General features: G+C 48.0%; 1 long non-coding RNA gene across 2 annotated transcripts; it reads left to right on the forward strand.

The window, feature by feature from the left end:
- Positions 1-782: 782 nt before the first annotated feature.
- Positions 783-9,279, forward strand: LOC143442678 (uncharacterized). 2 transcript variants are annotated; one of them, XR_013111057.1, is made up of 4 exons: positions 783-1,046; positions 6,591-6,752; positions 8,191-8,287; positions 8,440-9,279. It is a non-coding gene; the product is annotated as an uncharacterized LOC143442678 (long non-coding RNA). The 2 variants fall into 2 exon arrangements; XR_013111053.1 differs by lacking the exons at positions 8,191-8,287; positions 8,440-9,279 and adding an exon at positions 7,208-7,409 and having other exon boundaries at positions 792-1,046.
- The last annotated feature ends 4,108 nt before the right edge of the window (positions 9,280-13,387 follow it).

The following is a 13,387-nucleotide window of genomic DNA, read 5'->3' on the forward strand; positions in this document are numbered from 1 at the left end:
CTCCAGGTCTGGGTACCAAGGAAGGGTCTGATGAACATTAACTGGAAATCAACTCTCCTGGTCTCCAACATCTTAGCCTATTTAAAGGAAAGGCCCTTCACTCACCTTAGTAATGCTCTGAAGTTTAACAGTGCTGCTTCTTGGCCTGTCCAGGCCTCTAGGGAGAGTGGGGTCCCAGGTCTACAGTGAATAAGTGTGAATAAGTGTTAACACCATTTTGCTAGAGAGCTGCAAAGCTACAGCCTCTGGGCCAGATCTGGTGGGTGGGTCACATATTTGTGTCAATAAAGATTTACTGACACCCAGCCACATTCATTCTGTCAGTACTGTTTATAGTCACTAAAAGAGCTGCAATAGGATCTGATGTAATGGTGCTGTAAGGCACTGGCCCAAGTATGAGTACTGGAGTTTGATCCCCAATACCCGTATGCAAAGCATATGCTGGTAATCCCAGCACCAAGGAGGCAGAGACAGGGGGATATGTGGGGTTGGGGGAGTGTCACTGGCCAGACAGCCTAGTCTACTCTGCTAGTTCAGGTGAGAGTCCTTGTCTTAAAACAAGGGGGTAGGCAGCAAGATGGCTGAGTGGATGAAGGTGTTTGTCACGCAGACTTGGAGCCCTGAGCTTGACCCCTGGAAGCTATGTAAGATTGGAAGGGAAAACAGAGTCCACAAAGGTGTCCTCTGCCTTCCACTTGCACTTCTTGACATGCCCCGCCTCCCACCCTCACCCCTGCCTGGACGCACACTCATGGACAGACACAAAATTATTATTTTTCAAATTAAAAAGCAGACAGTGCCTGAAGAACAATACCTATGTAGGCAGAAATAGTTTGGCAGCCTTTTTTTCTAGAATGTTCTCAGCAGCTCTGTGGGAGTAATCCCTTATAAAATCCTCATCCCCTGTGAATGGGTGAAAGACTAAGAGATTTGCACAGCACCACCCTGCAGGTGTGGGTGAGGAGGAAGGGCTTCTCTTTTACTCTGCTCACTAACCGGGAGAGAATATTCTAAGAGGAGAGGATTCGGCAGCCTGAGCTCTGCAGGTGAGATCAGTCTCCTCAGCCCGCTGTGCTAGGGATGGACAACAGGAGGCCTGTCCACGCTTCTAGATGACTCTGAGGGTTAGGATTTGCTCGTTACTGCAGCACAACCCACTTTATTCTGACTGCTGCAGCCATGCCACATTCCCCCAGTCTTTCTCCCCTTCTCCTGCCTTCCTGTCTTCATCTTCTCCCTCTTTTCCTCCCCCTCCTCCCCTCCCTGCACTGAGCTACACGCCCATCTTATAGCACACACAGGACTACCCAGCATAGCCTCAAGTTTCACTGGGGGTTTGGTTGCAAAACTGCCTAGAGTTTTGCTTCTGAAGTGATCCACGGACCAGACGCATCCTCCCAGATGCAGGTTAGAAATTTAGAGCTCCAGCCTGGCCATGGTGGTGCAGGCATGTCATCCCAGTGACCTGTGAAGCAGAGGCAGGAGGATCTCTAGTTAGGCAGGAGGATCTGGGAAACTTAGCAAGACCTTGTCTGAAGTTAAAGGAGGTAGAATACATAACACCTGGGTGCAAGGCCCAGAGCCATGTGATATTGTCACACTTTTGAACCTTTTGGTTTTTTGAGACACTGTTTCTGTGTGTAGCCCTGGCTGCCCTGTAACTAGCTCTGTAGAGCAGGCTGGCCTTGAACTCAGAGATGTACCTGCCTCTCCCTTCTGAGAGTTAGGATTAAAGGCATGTGCCTCCATTGCCCAGCTACTTTTTTGAGTCTTGAAGGACTGTGGAATTCCTATTGCTCTGTATCCTTGCCAACACTTGGAATTGGCAGTGATTTTTTTTTTTAAGTCATTCTGTTCAGTGTATGATAAACAATAGTTGTGGGCATTTGAGGTCATCCCTGACTATTGGGTTTTACTATTATAATCTTATTATTGCTATTTGGTTTGCTGTTTGCCTCCACATCTCCAATCCTGGGATTAACAGTGTGTGCCAGCATCCCAAGGCTGTTATTATTGTGAGACAGGGTCTCGTGTGGTCCAAGATGATCTCAAGCTCACTACGGGCCAAGGATGGCCTCCAGATGCTCCTGCCTCTATCATACCTGGTTTGTTCTATGCCGAGGACTCAAGCCTGGTATTCTTGCATGCTAGGAAGTCAGTCAGTCAGTCACTCTACTAACTGAGCCACTGTGAAACCAAAAGAGGAGCCACATTGTTATACAGTGTCAGACAGTGTTATACAGTGCTATACATTGTTATACAGTGCTATACATTGTTATACAGTGTTATACATCATTATACATTGTTATACAGTGCTATACATCATTATACATTGTTATACAGTGCTATACATCGTTATACATTGTTATACAGTATTCTACAGTACTATACATTGTTATAAAGTGCTATGCATCATTATATATTGTTATACATTGTTATACAATGTTATACAGTGTTATACATTGTTATATAGTGCTATACATTGTTATGCAGTATCATACATTGTTATACATTGTTATACAGTGTTATACACTGTTAGACAATGTCATACAGCATTGACAATGTTATACATTGCTAAGTCTCCACACCTTCCAAGAACAGTTTGTTTCCTAAATCTAATGTATCCTGCAAACCATGGTTTTCAACCTTCACTGAACTTGTGACCCCCAAGATGGATGACCACCCACCCCTCTGTCTTGCTAAACTCCTGAGCCCATGATATAAGATCTTTTTGCCTTACAGAAATATGTCTTTATAGATACCTTGATGATGCCCCTTCCACGTGATATATCCTTACATTTACCTTACATTACACAGACAGCCTTCATCCCTGAGTCCCCACCCCTCAAATCTTCTGTGCAGGTGCTAACAGCCAATCATCTGGACAGCTGTTTTCTATCAACCCTAACCTAGCCCATAAAAGGGACCCTAAAAGCCATCAAGGGGCTGACCCCTAAAATCCCCACTTAGGGTAGGGTGAGGCAGCCCTAGCCAGTTCCTTGTGCTCCTCAAAATAAAGCTTGCTTAATCACACAGTCATGGAAATGGTTTCCCCCCTCAGGTCTAACACCACTTGCCAGCCTTGTTTGGTTCAAGTTTTTTGAGAATGGATCTAGCTCTATAGCCCAATCGGGCCTTGCACTTGAAGCAATCCTCCTGCCTCAGGCTTGATTAACCAAGCCAGTTTCTTTACCTGTTAGTAAATGATGTGCCATCTCCTGCAAGTACTCACTTGGGATATGTGAGTGTTACTTTTCAAGGTCAAAGGATGAAACTCGAAAGCAAAACTAGAAGTTCTCACTGGACTGAACAGTGCCTTATCTGCCTGTTATCTTGGGAAAGGGGATCAAAGGCCATCTACCAGCCCAGGAGACCAGGTGGGAAAGGAAGGGGGAAGGAGGGACACAGGTTAACCTAAGTACTTGAGATTTCACAGGAATGTTCCAGCATTTAGGGGAGGAGTCTGGGGACAAGTTTAACAGCCTGCAGGACACAAGATGCAAACCCACCCCCAAAACACAGCAGCCCTGAGGCTATTAACCTGCAGAGTATATGTGGGGTGGGGGGCTCAGACCACAGGGATGCTACTTAGCTCAGGCCCAGGCCCCCAGCTGCTGAATTTAAGACAGGTACTGCCCTGATTGACTGATTCCAAGTATGCTTACTACTTTCTCTGTGCCTCAGTGTGCTCATCTGTGAGTTGGGGACAATGTCATGACTCACCTTGGAAGGCAGAGAGAGAGGAACAGAAAACTAGAGAGACTGCACAGACAGACAGACACAGACAGAGACATGCACATATACTGGAAGGGAGGGACAGAGGGAAAGGGAAAAAGAAAGAGAGGAGGAGATAGGGAGAGAGAGAGAGAGAGAGAGAGAGAGAGAGAGAGAGAGAGAGCCTAAAGAGGCAGAGAAAGCAAGTTACAGACGAAGATGAAGATCCAGAGAGTCTGGTCCAAGAGCTCCAAGTGGATGATTCTATTTAAGGGACAGGCAGAAACAACCTCTGTGCCCCACCCCGACCCCCAGCACCATACAGTTCAGCCTGCCTTCCATTCGTAAGCTTGCTGTAGTCCATGGATACTGTTAGGTCTCAAACCTTAGACAAATGGCTGAGGTGTGTGCTTAACATAAATCAAAGCAGACCTGGACCAAGGCTCTCCCAGCATCCCTCAGTCCCTACCTGTTACAGCAGTGGTTCCCACCCTTCCTAGTGCAGTGACCCTTTAATGCAGTTCCTCATGTTGTGGTGACACCCAACTATAAAATTATCTTTGCTGCTACTTCATAACTATAATTTTGCTACTGCTATGAATCATAAGGTAAATATCTTGATATTCACAATATCTGATATGTGATCACTGTGATATGTGATTTGACTTTCAAAGAGGTTGTGATCCCACAGGTTGAGAACCAATGTGTTACAGGGTCTTTCTGGCTGGCATACCCCACCTCACCCCTAAACTTCCCCAACTCAGGGACTGGGCTGCCCTTCCCTGTATAATCCAGGCATTTTGGGTACATGATCTTTTTGTCTACCCTTTACCCTCCTGGCCTCTCGGCCAGTCTCTTGGCCTAGGCCACTCCTCTTGATGGGCAGCGCTCTCCTCTCTCCTTTTCTCCCTACATGGCCCAGCTCAGGGTCTTGTTCACTCTGCTCTCTGCCTCTGGCTATGCTCTCTCTTCTCCTCTGGCAGCCACACCTAGTAGTCATGGCCTTCCTTTTTGTTTCAGGCACACCCACGCCACCTTAAGCAGAATGCTTTCTGAGCGATGACTGCACCAGATCATGCCTTTATACACATTGTTTAATCATCTCAGAAACCTTTGGCCACACAGCCAGGCCCAGGAAAGGCATTTACCATTGTGACCCCAGGGCTGGGGTAATACCCCATGGTAGGAATGGGTGACTGGGGCATTGCCTCCAGTCCCTATCTGAAGTAGGGGTGAAGCATCTAAGGGCAGGTCAAGGCTTCACCTCCACCTTGGATCACTCCCAGACCCATGCGTTCCAGCCAGGAAACAGTTTTGGTTTCAAGGCCTCTGTACTGTGAAGTAGAACGCACACACACACCCAGAAATGAGAGCCACACCCACAGCTGCAGAGCCGACCTAGATGAGATGCATGGCTGCAGACACACAGAAGGGACGTCTCCAGCCTTCAGAAGAGCAGCCAGGCATGGGGCCCCACACCTGTCGTCGCAGTATGCGGGAGACTGAGGCGGGAAGACTGCCACAAGTCTGATGCTACCTGGGTTATAACCCAGGGAGTTCCAAGTTGGCTTGAGCTACAGTATGAGACTGTCTTAGACCACCAACAAAATAGAGAACTTACATGGCCCGCCTCTGGATCTTTTGCACAGGCAGGGGAGAGACATTTTCCTCAGTGGTGCAGCCCCCCACCACCACAGGGTGCCGAGGGGCCTTTACCCCTCACCCATGCTCCTAGAAAAATTAGACTCTCTAGGTCTCTAAGAAATAACAAGGACATGAGAGTAGAAGGTGGCGTCTCTAGGAAAGGAAGAGGATCAGTGGAGCTCAAGGAGGACGAGAGGGAAATGAGGGTGACCACAGTCACACATGTGCGGAGATGTCATCATGAGACCCAGGGTTATATATGACTAAGGTGTGCTAATAAAAACTCTTGTCAGGGGTTGGAGAGATGATGGCTCAGTGGTTAAGAGCACTGGCCACTTTTACAGAAGTCCCTGCATTCAATTCCCAGCTACCCACATGGTGGTTCACTACCATCTGTAATGGGATCCGATGCCCTCTTCTGGTGTGTCTGAAGAGAGTGACAGAGTATTCACATTAAAAAAAAAAAAAAATTTTGTCAAGTAAAAAAAAAAAAAAGATGGACAAGATATGTTGGTATACCCCTTTAAACCCAGTATTTAGGTAGTGCAGAGGCAGGTGGATCACTGTAAGCTCAAGGCCAGCCTAGTCTACATAATTAGCTCCATCCAGGCCAGTCAGGGATTCATAGTGAAATGCTGATTCAAAAAAAAAAAAAAAAGAAAGAAAGAAAGAAAGAGAAAAAAGAAGGAAGAAAGAAAGAAAAGAAAAAGAAGAGATGAAATGACAGTCCAAGCCCAACAGCATGAGGTCTGTCCTTGGGAACCCCATGATGGAGGGACAGACTGACTCCTACAAGGTGTCCTCTGACCTCCACAGACATACTGTGGGACACACACGGAAGAAAGAGGGAGGGAGCCTGGGAAATGGTGTGGTAGGTTGCAGCACAAATGTAATAAAATCAGTTCAGGTCCCTACAAACCTCATGTGAGCGCAGTGGGGGGCGCTCACATCTGTAATCTTAGGGTGACTCACCTGGAAGAAGCAGGGTAGAGACAAGGAAGACCATGACCAATACCTGCTCTGGTCTACACTCACAGGCTATGCGCTACAAGGTGTAGCTCAGCTGCAGTTACCTGGGCCAGACCTAGAATCCTGCAGGAGGGGCGTGGGTGGGGGAGGGTTGGTGCAATCGGGGAGATTGAGGGTTCCCAGTTCCCTCCTCAGCTCCTCAGGGGTAAATAAACAAACAAGTCCTATTCCTTATATCTCTTTATGCTCTGTTTATGTTTCAGATCCCAGAGTGTGTGCTGGTCTTTACAAACTTCGCAGATTATTGGCCGCAGAATACCGAGTCATAGAATACCTTGTGGGCTGCGGGACGAAGGCCAGCTTTTCCACTCTCGATCAACACAGCAGTCTTTCCTGTTCATCCCTTTTGTGGCAGAAGGGATGAGGTCAGTCTTCCTGGGACCCAGCTAGAGACAGAGGCAGGTGCAGGGTCAGGGCAACATGACACTAAAGGCATTTGGTGGTGGTGTGAGGCAGGCAGGAAGGAATGTGGGACGGTTAAGGAACTTGGCCTGCAGCCCAGCATGGAGAGAGGGTTACAGCAGACGGCCTGGTGCCAGGGAACTGTATTCCACCACCGTTCGGGTCTACCTCGTGTAGGTGCCGAGCACTGGTCTTTAGGGAGCTCGGGAAGCCCTCGAGTGGATATGTGCCATCAATATATGTGTGGCCATGTTAAAGATCCCAGAGACTCACACCAGGAAGGAATGGCAAAGCCTTCCCCAGACCCCGGGGTGAGGCTCAGAGGGAAACCGCAAAACCTTCCTGGGGCATTGGATGCCAGTGTTGATAGTGTGTGCAGAAAGTGTCTACATAGCTTTCTTTCCTTGGGTATTTACAGCCTGCAGATTACGCCTCGCAGAAACCGCTCCTACTGACCTGACCCCTGGTCCAGCTGTATGCAATAATCTCGTCCCCCTGTTCAGCTCTATATAATAAACAGGGTGTGCTTCTGGGACGTTCAAGGTCATCTTTGGCTACAAAGACAGTTCTAGGTTAGCCTAGGCTACAAGACCCTGTCTCTTTGTCTCTGTGTGTGTGTGTGTGTGTGTGTGTGTGTGTGTGTGTGTTGAGACAGGGTTTCTCTGTGTAGTCCTGGCTGTCCTGGAACTTACTCTGTAGACCAGGCTGGCCTCGAACTCAGAAATCCACCTGCCTCTGCCTCCCAAGTGCTGGGATTAAAGGCGTGTGCCACCACTGCCCGACTACAAGACCCTGTCTTAACCACAACAGCAGCAGCAACAACAACAACAAAAGACAAAAAAGAAAAGACAGGTGAAATGAGGAAGCATTTTGAAGGCTGAGGCAAGAGGATTGCCACGAGTTTCAGACCAATCTGGGCTACAGAAAAAGACCCTTTGTCAACAGAAAAGGGAGGAAGGGACAGGAAGGAACTGTCTATGCGGATGTGGGAGAGTCATGAGGGTTACTCAGCAAAGTAACTGTGACGCGTGCACGCAGACATCATAATGCAACTCATTTTCTGCTGGTAACTGAAAAACAAAACAAAAGCCAGGCATCAGTAGCACACGCTTTTAATCCCAGTACTCAGGAGGCAGAGGCAGTAGGGTCTTTGAGTTTGAGTCCAGCCTGGTCTACAGAGTGAGTTCCAGGACAGCCAAAGCTACACAGAGAAACCATGTCTCAAAAGAAAAAAAAAATGAAACAAACCCCCAAAACAACTGTGCACATCAACTGTGTGCATGTATGTCCCTCCACAGGTACCCACGAGTCATGGTTCTCCCTCAGGGACACGGGCAGTTAGTTGCATAGGAGCCTCCTGTCTCACCTGCAGGAAGCAGCCTGTATTTCTATCCTTGGCAGGTTCCCTGAATGAAATTGCCTGGCATGCCCAGCCAGGGAGGCAGACTTCTTGTGCTCACAGATAAGCAGCAGAGGAGCCAGGAGTGAGAAACCACAGGTCAGTCCCTCCGAAAGGAAGGATAGATAACCAGAAGGCTGGGAACGGACATGGCTAACAGCCTGGTGAACTTTGCACTATCCGTGTGGCTGGAACCACACGGGATCCTCCCCAGACCTTTATGTGAGCTAGTTTTCTCCATTAATCTACAGAATATCTTTATGGAAGGTGTCACATGTACTTTACTGCCACCTGTGCCCTGGACTACTCGCCGCCTGACCCTACCTGCCCTTGGGGATTGGAGGTGAGGTGGCAAAGAGTCAACGACACAGACTCCAGGGACAAGCTCACCTGAACACTGCTGCAAACTCTTTTAATACCCTCCACCCACGCCTCCTTGGTCCCAAGAATCTCTTCTAAACAGCAGTTCCCGATTGGCTGGCACTGTCTATGTCAGCAATCCTCCATCTCTCAGGCAGTCCTCAATTAGGTCTTCCTGCAGGAGATGCTTTTGCGGCTGCGCGGGCCCCAGTATTTACATAGAGATTGCCCACTGTTCCTGCTACATGTTACAAAAGATTTTTGATGCCGCCATGCCCCAGGCTTTATTGTGCACACGTGATGGAGTGTGCACCATCACGTGTGAGTTTATCACCAGGAAATCTTTCACTAACTTTCGCTGTGTTTAAGTACGATTAAAAGAAATCACTTGAGGTGAGAGTCCTGAAATTTGGCCCAACATCAGCTACTGAGTTGTGTTGCACAGAACTACCTTCTTGCCTCCTGTGGGCCGTTACTCAGCTGGGTGTGGTGGTCCCAAAGAACCCCACAACCAAGATATCTCCAAGGTGGTGGGGACACTGTCCCACATGGCATCTAAGGACATCATTAAAAAGGATAAGGACTCTGGGAAGGTGGCTCAGTGGGCAAATGAGTGTGTTGCCAAGCCTGATGACACAAGTTCTTGGAGTACTCAAGGAACAAACTAGCTCCTGTAAGTTGTCTTCTGACCTGAACATATGAGGTGGCACCTCACACACACACCCTCACCCAGCCACACACACAAAATAAACACATTTTATAAATGTAAAAATAAAGGGGGGAGAATTGTAGGGTATTTTATTGCTGTTGTGTTTGTTGGGTTTTTGTTTTTCTTTGTTTATTTAGAGTCTCACACAGAGACAGGGTTTCTCTGTGTAGCCTTGGATGTTCTGGAACTATGTAGACCAGACTGGTCTGGAACTCAGAGATCTGCCTGCCTCTGCCTCCCAAGTTCTGGGACTAAAAATGTGTGCTGCTGCTGCCCAGTGTGAAAAAAAAAAGTTTTTAAATATTATGGCTTGTTGGGGCCGTAGCTCAGCGTTTAGGAGAGCTGCTGGTGACTCACAAGGACCAGAGCTCAGCTTGCACTACTGTGGAACAGGCCAAGTAGCCTGAATCCCAGTGCTGTAGCTGGAGGAGACACAAGGATCCCTGGGACTTTCAGCCCAGATGGGAAAATGTGAGGTTCAGGTTCAGGTTCAGGTTCAGGTTCAGGTTCAGGGAGAGATCCTGCCTCAAAGAATAGACAGAGTCTCAGAGGACATCCAGCTTCTTCATGCCTTTGTATATACACAGAGGTATAAGGACCCCACACAGATACACACAGGAGTCTAAGCACTCACAAACACTAACATGAATAAGTAAATACGTACTTCTTTTGTAAAGTTGAGTCCACTGATGGGGTGGGGAAACTGGAAAGATGGCTCAGTGGTTAAAAGCACACACTGCAAAAATCCTGGTTTCAATTCCCAGCACCCATGTTGGGCAGTACCTAAACCATCCGTAACTACAATATCAAGGGATCCCACATTTTCTTCTGGCCTCCATGGGCACCTGCTGTCAGGCACACATAGTCATACATGTAAGCGGCTAAAATTCCTTCCCAGAAGTAGACATAAGCAAGGTCTACCTTCCTTCCAAGGTTGCAATGACAAACCGAGATGCAGCTCCACTGAAGTCACTCTGGCTAAACCTTGGTTTTCCTTACAAAGCATAGGTGAGGAGTTACTTTTAGGGGTGGGGGTTCTCTTCCCCTAAGAAGCTGCTCTAGCCGATCCCTGGGTCACATGCAGTGAAGGTAGCGTTGCTCCCTGGGTCACATGCTCCCTGGGTCACATGCTCTCTGGGGTCACATGCAATGAAGGTAGCATTACATACAACCAGTGGTAAGAGGCAGCTGGGCACTCAGCTGGGAGCTCCTGACTTTCTGCACCCCTCCACAATGAGTCAGCAAGCCCGGTTGTCCTGATCCTTTTGGGAAGGGCCACAGCCGAACCCTCCAAGTGGCAGCTGTTTGGTTCAAAAGGACAATCACACACAAAACCATAAATAAAGTTTGTTTTTAAAAAATTGCATAGGACAGAAAGGATCCTGAAAGGTAAATTTATCCACAAAACAAACAAATCCTCCCAATGGGCCAGGGAAGTGAGGGACTGCACACTGGTAAGGGGCACTACATTGCATATGATCTAGAGACAAGGCCCTCTGATGGAACAGCTTCAGGACCATGAAGGTCTGATTTTGCTTTTTATTTACTTTAAAGAATTAGGAATCGCTTCTTGGCCTTTTGGCTAAGATCAAGTGAAGAATTGGGGGTGAGAGTCTCTCAACAGCTCAAGAAACACTCTACCACTAAACACACCCCCAGCCCCTCCCTGGGTGATTCTAGGCAGAGGCTCTACCACTGAGCCACGCCCCCAGCCCCTCACTGGTGGATTCTAGGCAGGGGCTCTACCACTGAGCCACGCCCCCAGCCCCTCACTGAGGGATTCTAGGCACAGAACTGTCCATCTTTCTGCCTCAGCCTCCCTGATGTCTAACTCAGTGTGGGAAATCCTTCAGCCTTCTTTATTGAAATGTAAAATTCTAGGGTGTGATATCAGATGATATTTAATTTATCTATGTTTTACCAAATCCCTCTTTACTGTGGCCACATCAGAGAAACCAAACCAGTTCCGGGATCTCATACCTGGATCCGAGAGTTCTGGGTTTAGAAGCTCAGCAATCTGAAACCTTTGTGCAGCTCCCAAGGGGGACTTGGTGGTGAAAGAGGAGAAGCATGCACACAAGTCAACAGGTTGGCTTCTGTCTCAGATAGTGGTCTCAAACTTGCTAGTCTGCTGGGTGATCCTGGGACCCACAAGTGTAGGCTGTGGGGAGCAAAGGGCAGGCTGGGGAGAGAATTTAACTAGTGTGATCGCACTCTACTGGTGGCATGGCACAATGACACCCTGCATGCCCTCAATCATTACTTAGCTATCTTAAGCCCATCTAACTCAATTGACCTGCTCATGCAAAGCCAGCTATGTCTGTTTACTGTTGGGGGGTGATATGCTGCTATATACACAAATGCTAAATTCTGAACCCCAAGATCTGGTTGACATCGAGTCAAGAGAATTCTCACATATGCCAGCCTTTGTTATGTAAACCTTGCTCCCCAATTTAAGAGGCTAGAGCCTGTGATTCGGCAATAGAGAGAGAAAGACAGGACTTGGGGATGGAGTGAGAGGGTCTCAGGAGAGACCACGGGGAGAAGAAAGATGCAGAGAACAGGAGGTCTCCATTAGATGTGACGGACAGACTGACGGAGCAAAGCAGCCAGGGTGAGACTAAAAACACCAAGTAACAAGGGACATATGGTTTGGATAGTGTAAGGGGAGGGTCTGTCACTAAGATCTTGTCCCCCAATTGGTTCTTGACTTGTCAGTAAAGAAAGACAAGAGCCAATTGCTGGACAGAAGGGACAGGCGGGACTTCCGGATCCCAAGAAGAAAAGGAGATGCAGGGAAAGAGAGAGGTCTTTTTTGCCTTGCCTTGAAGGAAAGAGGATGCTGCAATCACGTGAGGCCGTGGGAAGAGCTAGGGCCTGTGGCCTCTGCTGCAGGCAGGGCCAAAGACATCGGGCAGGGGCTAATTGGAACAAGCCATTAAGCTTAGGGCAGAAGGAGAAACAGTGATAATAAATTGATAAGGGCACACATTTCCAGGTGGGAAGTATTTGAGCCCAGCAATTGTGCTAGCAGGCATTCTAGGGTCTCAGGAGTGGGTTGGTAATGCGACCCCTCCTGGGTAGAGAGAGAGGCCGAGTTGGGACTGGAGGCAGCTGATCCCAGAGACAAGCCTGAGCAAAGGTGGTTAGAAAAGGAAGCTGGGTTGGGGTAGATTGTGGTTGATCCAGAAGCTAAGCCAGGTGGGACAAAAAAAGAGCCAGGAGGAGCCAGAGCACTGTAGCTCCTGGCCTAGGCTGTATTGTGCTTTTATAACTACGTGCAACAGGACAGCATCGAATATGTCCAATCTAGGCTTACAGCTTGTAAATAAAATGCCAGGTTTGTGTGTCTTCTGCACAGGCTAGATAGAATACACAATTCTTTTACAGTTCACAATATTATAGTAGCTACATCTGTAACTTCAGACTCTTCATTAACCACATTAGTGTTATGCTTAGGGTGATAAAACTTGTTGCATGTAGCTTTGTTACCTAGCCAATGCTCTGGGAACGGACCCTGCTACCAGCCCCCACCCAGTTTCCCTTGAATCCACGGATAAATGACATAGGCACACAGTTGTTTCATTTCAACTTGCCTTTTGACACAATTGCTGGGCTACTATCTGCCTGGAAAAGCTTGCCCTGCCCTTATCAATATTTTTATTTCCTCACCTCCTACTTGCCCTAACTTTAGTTGCTCAGTTGAATCTAGTCCCTGCTAAACAACCTTGCTAAACAACAAGCCTGTAGGGGTGGCCTGGCCACTTTGTTTCTAGATCTCCCATGGCTGGTCAATTTTTCTTCTTCAGAGGCATGGTGAACTCTGTCTCTCCTCCCTTTTGTCTGTCCTCTTGTCTCCAGGGGTCCGTAAGTCCCACCAATCCTTCCGCCCAGCAATTGGCTCATGGCTTCTTTACCGACAGATCAAGAACCAATTGGGAACAGGACCTCAGCATCAGAACTACACAAGCTCACTTCAGAGATGGAAGCAAAGCTTTATTTTCTGAGAGCTCAGGGAGGCAATGATTTTGGGATCTGAACGGCATCCCCAAGGGAAACGGAATAACATTTATATGTATGGGAACACAAAGAGGGACGAGCAGAGTGGCCTGTTGCATTGACCAATGATA

Source organism: Arvicanthis niloticus, chromosome 1 (genome assembly GCF_011762505.2).
Source record: "Arvicanthis niloticus isolate mArvNil1 chromosome 1, mArvNil1.pat.X, whole genome shotgun sequence".
Lineage (NCBI taxonomy): Eukaryota > Metazoa > Chordata > Mammalia > Rodentia > Muridae > Arvicanthis > Arvicanthis niloticus.